The following is a 12,959-nucleotide window of genomic DNA, read 5'->3' on the forward strand; positions in this document are numbered from 1 at the left end:
AGAATGCATGTGCATATTTTTGTGTACACTAAACAGAATCAGCAGGAAATTTGCACAGACCTTGTGAGCCATCACTTAGAGAAGTAAGTTGATTAGAACATGGTAACTCACAATGACAATACTTCTTGAAGCTCAAGTATTTTATAATATCAGTTCAGAGTGTTGCAAAGGTTGAGCTAAGGAGGCGGGTGCTCTGTGCTGTTCGGTGGGCTAATACACCCCTCCCCACACCATGGGAGACTGCTGGTTGAACACATTCCCTGGCTCAGTGGAGCTTCTCTGCAGACCTGTATCAATATTTACAACAATTTTAAAAATCGAAATCTAGCTGGGATGGACTTTCCAATGGCGTTTGCCACCAATTTAATTAAGCGTTTTAATTAGGTAGTCATCAAACAGTAACTGCTTAGAAAAGTCACTAATTGTTTCTCTATGTTCATGCTTAACATGGTGCCGATGGGCACCATTTACAACCGTCATTGTGCGCCACAGCCACCAGCAGCTATCAAACTCAGACTCCGTGAATCAAAAACACTGAATTCCTCCTGCCATCAAAAATAAGGAGGCTCTGCAAAGCTGTTAGGACGAGCCACAAAGCATACATTTGTATATTGTGTCTTCACACACAAAATGGTGGCCAGGGAGTTACAGTTCAGCTTTCTCAAACCTCTTTCCCTAAAATCAAAATAGAAATAAACAAACAACTTTTCCCTTTCTCACCCCTCTGCCACCAGTAAAGACAACAAAGTCGGATCAGTGCAAAAATAAGCAATAAATGAAACGGAATATTTGGGGGGATCAGGTGTTCCGCATACAGATCATCTTTAAAACCCCAATAGGGAGAGTTACAGGCAGGCTGCAAAAGCTGAAGAATGGCCAGATCACAGGATTTGTAATTAGAGTGAGTACATGGTGCTTTCTCACGGAAAAAAAAAAAAAAAAAGAAAGATGAGCAGCTGTCTCAGCAATATTAGAGTCAGTGAGGACTCCCAATGAAATCAGATACTCGTCTGCAGAGAAAGTGAGTACCGTACATCCATCAGGCGGGCATGTGTCACAGCTAGTTGAAGAGAAATGGCTTCTAGAAAGTTAAGCTTCCTCTGAAGCCTCAGCACATCTATTAATAAGGGAGAATGAAAAGAAGGCTAGAAAATAAACTAGAAATACAAGCAGTAGTCACCTGAGGCTGCACATGATTAACTTCACTAAAGCACATTACATGCCTCTACAAGGAGAAAAATTCAAAGAAATACTTTATTGCATTAGATAATGGTAAAAATAAACTGGTGTGGCTTACATACCCATGTGTAACAATATCAAGACACAGACAATTATTTGGGACCTGATTCTAGTTCTACACCAGTTCTATGTTGGTATAACTGCATTTATATTGGGATAAGTTTCAATGGAGTAATTGCACACATCCATCAATTTAAACAGACAGAGATGCTCCCAAGTTTTTGTTTAAGCTCTGACAAAATGCTAGGGCTTGTCCGAAGAGCTAAGAGTTCCAAATTTTATCCTTTAATCCTAAGAGTTCCAAATAGTATCCTATTATTCACTACGCAAATATTATTTTACTGTTGCAAAGCAATGTCTTCAGGATGGTCAGTAAAGGAGCCTGGGAACCAGAATATCAAGCAACACAGTTTTCAATAGTTGCTAACCAGAGAGGTCTCAAGAGATGGGGAAATTCACACAACTGGGTCCTTTCTCTCTGCTCTGCTGCTACTACTATGCCTCTTACCTATTTAGCACAGCGGACCAGCTTCACTCTCACTCCAGGACCCCATCTGCCAAGACATAACCGGTCGCTGCCGTACCGGCAGCTATCCCTCAGAGGCAGCGGGGACAACAGGTACCTTCCCCTGGCACATCCCGGCTGAGACCCGCTGTTGTCACCGCTCGGCGAGCGCCGCGGCAGCGAGCGGCACAGCCCTCCCTCCTTGCCTCACACGCTCTTGATCGTCACGTTTACTAACGTCTCATCGCCGTTTCCAGCTATGAGCCGGAGGCCTCCTTTGCGGATGCCCAAGCGGGTGTCACAGCCTGCCAACGGCTGCATCCGCCTCGCGGAGTCACAGAGCGGGCACGAGGGGCAGAGGCGCGAAGAGGTACGGGCGGCCGATGCGCTGCCTTTCCTTTGAAGCCAAGCAAAGGGGCCAGCAGTGAGCAGCAAAGGTGGAAACGTCAACCTTCTTTTTTCTTTTTTTTTTTTTAGCCACAGAGAACTTGCGTTGTGCCCGTGTTTCCATAATGTTTCTAAACAATATTATGACCTGAAAGAGAAACAGAATTAAGTTAAATCTAATTTAAAGTGCTTTAAAAACAGGTAATTGGCAAAGCAGACTAACAAAATTACGTGCCTGCAGGACGAGGTGCTTTTATTTCTCCTCAGCGGGGAGACAGACTTCCATGCCGTACTGTGCCTTTTCCTCTAGCAAGCAGGAGAACAAGAGAAGTAATAGCATCAGGCCAACGTTATTCTTCCTTTGCCTTGGAACAGCCACCGCTTCCCAGGCAAGTGAAATCGGTGCCGTTCTGCCGCAGCCAGATAGCAATTACTCCGTACTCCCTCCACAGCTAGATCCAATGGGGTTTCCATCTGCCCACTCTAAAACGCACGGCGAGCTGGGATAAGCCCCTCTCTCCGCTCCTCCTCGTGCAGACAGCGTCGCTGCGAAGGCTGGTGCAGCGAAGAGGCTGAATGGGCCATTGCAGCCCAGCCCTGCCCCTCCCAGGACTTTGTCAACAGGACTATGCGGAAGGGCTTGGCATACTCTCCCTTTTGGTTGCATAATGCAACTGTTTAGAAACTGGTACCGGGACATAAGCTGGGCCCAGAGGCAGAAAAGCACCCAGAACCATGACTGGCATGGGCAGCGCGTGTCCTGTGTACAAACTCTTCCACCTGAAACACAGATGACAACAGACTAAAACAGCAGTACACAAACATATAAAAAAACCCTCACTGACAATTTATATCCTTCCTGAGGATGTCCAAGACCTGAAATTAAAGATTTTCAACCTAATAAAATTATTGTACCTCCAGAAGAGAGAATCAGCATGGCAGCCTCGGGTCCAAGGAGAGGTGACTCTCCCTGCAGGTTAGCCATGGGAAAGATCGGCATTTCACCAAAGCCAGCAGCCTAGGCCTCCTCTGCGGCTGCTAAGGACCCAGCAGCAGCACTGTGGGGTGACCCATCTCGCGTGGACCACTCCTCCGAGGGTTGGGTGAGGTTTGGTGAGGTTTGGTGAGGTGACCTTCTAGAGGTCACCTTCTCTCACTTGCCATTGACTGGTTCAGATTCTGGTTCAGAACAGATACCTGATTTTCCATGCTCAGGCTAGGGGAGATGGAGTCTTCCCCTTCTTCCGCTTGAATCCAAGCTTCTACAGTGAACTTTCTTTTCTTTCACTGCTAGTTTTTGACCAGATCAGCATTTTTTGTCTCAATGTGATAAGTGACATGGCTGGGTAGCAAAATTTTTGCAGGGCTTTTTATTAGTAGTTCTAATAAATGGTATGAATTAATTACATGGTATGAATTTAGACTGCATATCACAAATTTTAGACTTATGTGTTTCCAGCAGAACAAACATTCTGCATTTCCTTTTAACGTAGTCCACCCAGTCCCGGCAGCAGACGTAGCATGTCCTCTGTTACAACACCCCAAAGCAGCAGAATTTTTCTGTTAACACAATACAACTTCATTTCTAATGATCTTGTAATGCTGTGCTCTAATTGAATTTTTCATTTCTTTTATAGTATTTGATCCTGCAAACTGTTAAGCTATACACTTAAAGAAGCTGCAAGATGAGCTTATAAAGTTTTCCACATTTGCCTGTTTTCTTTATAAAAAGAGTGTATAATGACATATGTTCTTTGAACCAGCTCTTAGCAATTAAAGTTGTTTGCTAATAAAATGTTGGTTTCATAATACAGGCAGAAATGTGTAACTGGGCTATACAAGCAAGCTTAAACTCATACTTCAGGCTGATCATTTGTGTTCCTCACTTCATCTGTAATACATTGCAGGATATTTTACAAAAAATACTTTACACATATGAAGCTACAAAAGAATGCTATTAATATTTAATTAATAACTAGAAGACTCATTACACAGTCCCAGATTTTTTAAATTCATCTGTATAAAATGTCATAAAAATACCACATAGGCAAATTAGCACATCTATGTTGATAGGCTTGCTTACAGGAATGATTTTTGACAATAAAAGAACTTACTGCAGTGCTGGCTTTATCAGCATGGTACTCTTGCAAAGTAAAACAGACCTCAAGAATGCTGAATTTCAACGTACAGGACAAAGCCAGGCTGAGAAGACAGTGTCAAGTGAGAACTTTGTAAAGAAAATCCAGTTGAAAGAAAAGGCTTTTAGTGAGACATTGCAGTGAAGGGCAACACCTACGTATATCAACCATGAGAGGATTTGTTACTTTGTCCAATAAAAAGAGGGCATATTACAAATTATACTGCATTATCAGCCAAAGGAACTGCACTAGTTTGTTTTCTGCTTGATGAATAATTAACATGCAGTTAATTAAGAGGAAAATGTGTGCTAATGCATTCAGCAGTGAAGTTTTTAGCTACTTCTATATATGTTTTAGCAATTGAATGTATGCAGAATAACTTATTTTGCAGAAATGTACTAGTTGAAAACATCAGCTGTGCTTAAATATAATGCCCATTATATGTTATTGTTTCGTGACTAGAGAGAAATTCTAGTTGCAGAAAGCGTGCTACCAAAACTCTGTATCCTCCTGCACCAAATTACATAAAGGCGAGCAGAATCCAATTGAAATTCAATTAAAAATGAGATAAAGCAGAAGCATAGACTTCGCTTATATATGGGACTTCCTCCAGCTTCATCCTTTGCATTGTCAAAACTCAAACAGACGGAGCAGAAGGAGTGCGTTCAGTTCTGAAACTGAAGCCAGAACAACAAGCAGAAGATCCAGGCAATCTGCTGTGTTCCTCACAAGGAGAATTTACAAATAGTGGGAATGTTTTTAATTGTCCGTCTCTCACAAAAAGAAAGGAAAATAGCTTAATGGCAACACAAACTTTTGAAGTCAGACACATCTAGGAGTATTGTGTTAATACTCCATGTACAAACAACAGGTGTAAAAATTCAAGCACTGAAAACTAACATACTGTAAAATTGTGAGGGGAAAAAAAAGGAAAATCAAACTGAGAGAAATACTGGGGCAGATCTACTGTTGTAAGTAGCCATAGATCCATTGAGTGATATGGTACGAAGTATTTTTTTAGCAGTTAATGAAGCTGAGTGCATCAGCCTTTCTTGTTCACCCATGTTTACTACCCCTTCCGAGGTAGACCCTACTATGCATTTATTCGTGGACTGTGAAAATATTGTCCACATGACATGTGTTGTTTATAGACATATGAATTGCAACTCGTACGTATGCTTTTGGTTCATATATTTCAACAGGCAACTGAGAACCCCACTGTCTTTCTAAATAGGTGGGCTAGGCCCTGACACTTTATAAAATGAAGTGGATATGGATATCTAAGATCTGATTCAGTAGTCTACGGTGGCTACAAAATGTCCTCTCTCCCCTGCTGGCAATCAGTGCAATTTCCCTTCTCCTTACTAGGTATAACCCAGTTATGCTGATGCAATACCGTCTGTGGGGATAGGGTAGGTTTCTACCATTTGCAGATATGTTGCAAATATTATGCAGCAATGCTCAGAACAATCCACCACGTAGCAAGCAGGCTCCAAGGCACTCCACGGCATGAGAAACGGTAGGTATGGACTGAATTTCGATACGACTGTGGTACTTACCAACGAATGGGGAAACGAACTTTTCCGCAAATCCTATTCTGGGCATTTATTTTGTCACAGCTATGTTCATGTACAATCCATGTGATTCGCGTATATGCTGTGGCACAGGGCAAAGCATATGCAGCTAACACGCACACGACCTTTTGTGCCTAAGCAAATGCATCTTGAAAAAGGACCAACTATAAAACCTATATATTTAAATGTGAATATTATAATATCGTCTTCATAATTATCATTCCCCTTGCTAGTTTCCAAGATGCTCCGGGAGGATCAAAACACAGCTGCTTCCCTACTGAGAATTTTCACACTTATACCAGCCCCAGGTTTGTTTCCGTCCCGGCCAACAGACGGCATGGAGCTGCTGGTCCCTGGGCATGGCAGAGCTCTGACTGTTGACTGTTACTTTCCAAAGAAGGCTAAAAACTGACAGGCTGTTTGAATACAACTAAGGAGGAAAAAGGAAAAGGACTTCACTCAATCCAAATGATGGTCTTGCAAATCTTGACTGTTTTCCTTTAAGCCGACTCCAACTAGCATTTTTTTCCCTCGTTTCTACAAGAACATCAGCATTTGAAACACCAGTGTGGGCTTAAGGAGAAAATGGATTTTCACCATATGAACTGTATGCATAATTTCCAGATAGGAAATGGCATGTTACTTTATTCACATACATTCACATTCATTTATTCACATGAAAAACAGTTCATATTCTCAGCTATGATTGACATAAGGTACGAAGAGGATTTCTTCTGTAAAAAAAGCAAACAAATTACTAGGAGTAGGAAGCAATAAGGTTGTTTATTAACACTCTTCTATCTTCACCCTCCTGCCCATCCCATCACCCATGAAATGGCATTCCAAATCCTTGACACAGAATGATAATATACAAAATCGACCATACGTTCTCTGCCATTCCCATCTGAACCTCCAGCACGGCAAATGTAGTCATCTTCTTGCCACAGCGGGAAATAGCAAACATCCATACTTGTGCATTACCTTTATTTGGCACTCAAACCCCTGTGAAGTAGAAATTTTGCCATTTAACACAATCCCAGCCTCACAAAATACAGCCTTTCTAAGGATAAAGAAAAGCCTACAACGTCTGAAACAGATTCAAGACACTTTGCTAGCATTCTTGCAAGGCTCCTGTTTGAGTTGGATGATTATTCAGGTGATGGAGGTTAACTACCCTGAGCAACGGGAGGAAATCAAACTATGGTCTTACATGCACAAATATGCATCGTTTCAGGTTTTTTAATTCATTTCCTGGAAGATTATTGGCAATGCCTATGGTAATGCCTATTTTGTTAATTTTAGCTTTTATTACAACCATCTCCAGGAAACAGCAACTTTCCCAGAGACATTCCTTGAGCAGAAAAGAAACTGCGTTCACGGAATGCATTTCTTGTCGCAAATTATCTACCTGAGGCAGAAATGTTTATCAGCCTTTCTAATTCGGTGGTATAGTACAAGCTCCTGTAACATGGTGAGCTCAACAACTAAGTGGTTGAACTGTCTGATGTTTTTAAAAAAGCATTATACAAGCAGTGCTGAATGCAGTGGTAGTTTTCAGACATTTACATCAAGGGACAACATCACACTCGTTTTACTTGTGCAAGTTCTGGCACTGAATGAAACAAGACTGATTTTTTCCCATGGGTCGGGTCAGAAAAGGAATTTAATGAAGGAAATTAAAAAAAGGAAATCAGGAAAAGGAGTTTAATGAAACATTTAGTCAAAGTAACATTCAATTGTATGTTACAAAGATCTCAAAGTTTATGAAGAACTGCAAGCAACTTCAAAGATTGTCAGGTAGCTGTGCTGGACTCAGAAGGTGCAAATTCCCCATCACAGCAAGGCATGGAGAGGAGGAGCGATATCTGATTCTCCAAGGTTCAGTAAACGTGGAGCAATTGTAATTAATCTTAAATGACTCGTGACGCAGTATCACTGTGGCACAGGATGGATGGCAGGGAGGTGTTCCCGGGAGAGAGAAGTGAGTAATTTGGTGCCTCGTGGAAAGTGCTCAGAGACATAAGAGAGAAGTCTGACTTAGCAAATGTCATGGCGCATATAGAATGACTAGCGGTGAGCCAACGTCCCGCCGGTGACACCGGGGACGGGATTCCCTCCTGCCTGTTTACTAGTGATAGGCACAAAGCACTCTCCCTGATCCACCTGCTAGGGAAAATTCCTCCCCTACTGGCATTATCGCCTTCCTCTATGTTTTATGGATTTTAAAATAACAGATCAAATGAGCAAGGGAGTGTTCACATGTTTCCAGAGCTTGCAAGAGAGCTCACGAGGATATGTGCCAGCTGGGTCATTTCTGTAATAGATGCTTATGGCAGGGAGGACTTGTGCGGTGCATCCTCAAGGATGACGCTTCCCAAAGGGATAGAGAGAACAAAGGCGGGATGGAGGGAGTGGGCAGGGAAGCCCCTGGGCTCCTGAGCTGCGTGCAACAGGCAGCCTGCATACAGATTGCCCGAAGGGGAGGCCGTCGGGAAGCCCTCCGCGGGTGACATCGGCTCAGATGGCGCAGGCTGCGCGGCTCAGCACCGTGTGGAAGCAGCCTGGGGTTGAACCGGCAGTTAGGGGGTATTGTCCTGCACTGCGAGAAACGGGAGTCAGGTCTGACCAGGGTCTGGTGACTCATTTCCCCAGAAGATTTTCATTTAATATGAATAGAAATTTTTTGGGGGAGGTAAATATGTGACGCTTGGTAGAACTTAATTAATTAAAGTTGGCTGGAAGCCAGACCATCTTGGTCTGTGATTGTTTCTGCTTTTGTTAGCTGGGGAACGTTGGACTGGTCCAGTACTTCCACTGGAAGCCCCAACACACATGCCAGGTGCCCAGTGAGGTGCCGTTTGGAAGAGGGCTCTTCCCCATAAATCCAAAATGGATCATGAAAAGATTGAGTAGCATGGGGAATCGCTGAGCCGCCGGGCGTATGCCCTTTCAGAAGAAATGCTGTCCATGATTTACAGTCCTCATAGGCATTCTGGCTGTTTAACCATGTGGATGAGAGAGACTGGATCCTGCCTTTGAACAGCTTTGAAAGTAAATTTTGATATGGTATGGTATGGTATGGTATGGTATGGTATGGTATGGTATGGTATGGTATGGTATGGTATGGTATGATATGATATGATATGATATGATATGATACGATACGATAGGAAGACAGACAGAATGGATTTAGGGAAGAAAGGCAGGGAGAAATCAACAAGATGCTCTGTCATTCATGATAAATACATATATATATAATTCTATATATGTATGTCTAGACATAATTTAGAGAGAGCTACATTATTTAGCTGTTTCACTTCCTTTCCCGGCAGCTGTGTGTGTGTCTTTTCTAGCTCAGAGAGCAACATTCCTGCTTCTGAAGTCAGTGTCCTTAAGTTCAGGGCCTGCTCATGGTGATCTCTCACCCAGAAGGTTTAGGTTACTGATGTCTCCTCCCACGTGCTTGTGGCAGCTGTCACAATCAGCCACAAAAGTACCTGTATTCCAGCAACATCAGAAGCGATTTAAGTCAAATCATCGAAACCAATTAAAACAAATAACTAAGCATACAGAAGAACGCACTCAGCCCGAGATGCTCCAGTAGGCCAAAGCATCTGTGCCACCCAGCTGTTTGGTGTACGAAGCAGATGTGACAAGATGTTTGGATCTGGCTTTGTTTATGCATCAGGAGATTCGGGCTGGATGGATTCACAGACTATAACAAACGTCTTCATTTATCCTGGCTTGTTCCTATGCTATAGCCTATTCCAGGGGACAGACATGTGGCATCCAGAGAACGCCATATATCAGGGACACTGAAATCTAGTGTATTTTCTGACAGGTCTCTATAAAAGCCAGCTCAAAGAATAAAAGCTCTTTGTGAAGCTTCTAATTCTTGAAAATGAATTTTTTAACTCTTATTGAGAGCATGTTCAGTAACATGAAATAAAATTATTCTAAGAGTCCTTGCACAATTCTTATTCAACAAAATTCCCACAAGCTTTTATGGTAATGTGTTCTGACTCATGGGATTTTATAGTGTGGATCTCCTAATATTTGGGATTTCAATTCAAGTGCTGCTTCTGGAGTCAAATGCTTTGTGAGAATCTCATTCTGCCCTCAACCTCTTACCCCCAGGGTTGCTGTCTCTTCTGGCTGTGGAGAAAAACCTAAAAACATAACCCATATTAAGTCTCAAACACCAGACGGCAAACAGAAATACACAACATTTATTTATTTATTTATTTTAATCTCCTGATTTTTAACACTTAGAGTTGGCAATATTGCAACTGGAATTTGGTTTGAATGAAGACTGAGGGCTGAATGCCAACTTGCTCGCTCGCTCTCTGAAGAAAAGCAATGCCTGGAAATGCCTGGAAACGAAGGGCCTGATTCACAACTTCCAGGCAGCTCATGCTGCCTTACCCTGCCTGTAAGCCTAGATCCAAATGTTCATGCATATTCCAAACTAGATCCAAATCCAAACGGTACAAATAGTCTCTTTCTTTAGAACATGCTAACCTCAGGTCCAAAATGCTTTCATTTCTGTGATATGTGAAATCTGGATCTATTTTAAATAAGGCCATCTCTACTTAAAACCCATCCCTAAAACCTCTGAAACAGAGTACTTAGAATAAGCTGAGAATGTCTTTTTTAAGATAATGTTTTTCCCCTGTTGTGTCTCCTGCAAGTGTTGCCACAAGTAATATGGTGCAACAACAACTGAAAAAGCACTGCTTATTCTCTCGGAGTGAAATGGCTTCTGAATTCGCATGCCTGGACTGCAGTGCTTCCTCAAAGCCACCAAACACTGCAATTAAATAGGAAAAGAAAAGCTGGTTCTACTACTTTCAAAAATTCTGGGAATTTTGGTGACTCTAGATGTATCTACCAAAAATTTCCAGTCTCTTGGTGTGTCTACCAGTAACTTCAGCTCCTTTTTTTGGATCAAAAGAAGTGAATTTGTTTATTTTTTTAGTTAATAAGGGATTAGCTGGGGGGAAAATTGTCTTACATCTCCCACATCCCACCCCAAATCCTCTGTGTATCCAGATATACCAGGTGAATTGTGTGTGTGCATATTCCTGTACTGCCAGCAATGTTCCTTACACTGCTCAAACAGCACAGGCTTACAACTTACAAGAGGTAGTTAGCATCTGTCTACTTTCAGGTCTGTGGCTCACTTTTGGGGGTCTGGGCCTCGATGTGCTCTGGTCAGCCATAATGAAAGTTTTGAACAGTACAAGCTATTGTAGAAATCATTTCATATTAAGAGTTAACATGAAACACTCTTTTTACAGCAAAGGATGTTGTTGACAAGGGGACAAGTTTGATCAGTCACATGAAACGGGACTGGTGCTACAGGTTTTGAGTATTGTCTCCTGACAACTCATGCATTAAGCAACAGTATACTCCTGTATAGATTTAGTACATTCAGGAATCGATGGGAAGAGGAGAAAGGCAGTGCAGCGTCTACTCTGAAGGCTCAGGTTTGATTGCAGTGATCCATAAGCATTGTCCTGGTGCTGCTCTCCATAATGAATAACGTAACTGTCTGGCACTGTTCATCATGCCTCAGAAAGGCTCTTCGTCGCAGCAACAGGTAAATAATGCCAATTTGTCCTGATCTGGTGCGTCTCCCAGCGCAGTCCCCTTCGCCACTCCTGCAGCACGTCCTCGTGCACGAGCCGCGCATGGGGAGGGACAGAAGCTGGGCACCGCTGCTCCCAGAACTCTCTCGCTCATTTACTTCCACTGGCAAGCACAAGGTTTCTGTAGCAGAAGTGCGTTACCTCAGCTGCTAGTGTCTTGTGTCACTGGAATACTTTCCATCAAAGGGAAACCTCTGCAGAGCAGCAGAGCACAAGGGCCGGCTGTCAGCGTAAACTTTTGTGATACTTAACCCTTTTCCTCCCCTCCACAGTAGCTCTTCCGATGAAAAGGTTCTCTTTGCTTTTGGTAAGTCTCCTCCTGCCACAGTCTAGTGCAAATATTTGATACCATAGAAAATCAGATATATTGGCAGCAGGCTGACTTGGCTTTCTTACGAGTCTACTTTATCTTTTAGTAACCTGCCTGCCATTTGTGGCCACGGAGTAAGTCTGGTACTGCTATAAATTACTAAGTTTGCTGCTCTTTGCTGGAGAGAGATAGAAAATTGTATCAGACAGAGCAGTGAGAGGATGTTACCGAAGCTTCCCAAACCCTACAGACTCCATCACACCCACGCTTCCCCTTGTGGAGAACCGACAGGAAAAGAACCATTCATATATGCATAAACACATCATACCTTTGTGTACACTACAAAAACTTACCTGGACACTGCAGTAAAAATGCTGGAGAAAGTACCTTCGTAGGAGATGGCTGAAAATTATGCCAGTGCAGCTGAAGGGCAGTTATTACTACTTGTAACTTGTGACAGCAAACAAAAATGGCTCTGTTAATGAGCCATGATTTTAATATAGTCATTCCTTATTGGTATAAAGTAATGGACGGATTTACCTTGAAAATATAGATGAGCTCACCTCTGCTCCTGATACGTACGGCTATTGGCTGTGTGTCATTAGTGAGCCATGTGCATATCACATGCCTGTGGCATGACAAAGGGAAGACGGCTTCTGCCTCCAAAAGGATGTTTATATATGTTCTTTCTTGTACAATTTTAGCTGTCATATGGCAGTGGATATCAGAGACATTACACACGGGACGGAACGTTTGCAGTTACGCTCCTATCAAAGGACCGAAAGTTATAACAAAAAAATTAAACTGTGATTCCTCAGCTCCACCAGTAACACCAGTAGTTAGCCTTGCTGCTGCGCCCCACCAGCATGAACCGTGCCCAGAGCAAGAGAGTCACACAGACACCACACGCTGTGCTGGCCTGGGGTGACCCTTAGGTCCCGAATACATTTTATTCTCTAATGGTAAATTTAAGGCCTAGCAGGAACTGAGGGGGACTGGAAAAGACAAGTTTTTTACAAGACAGTTTCTAATCAATACAGGTACGTTTTTTTTCAGGTACGCTTCCTTTTCCTTAGCTTTTAGTTTCATTTTGTAGTTTCTAAAACGTAAAAATATATGCATCAGCTAGTGGTAGAAACATGATTTTGCATGGAA

The sequence above is a fragment of the Phaethon aethereus genome, assembly GCF_964289735.1.
Source record: "Phaethon aethereus genome assembly, chromosome: 2".
In the NCBI taxonomy this organism is placed as follows: Eukaryota; Metazoa; Chordata; class Aves; order Phaethontiformes; family Phaethontidae; genus Phaethon; species Phaethon aethereus.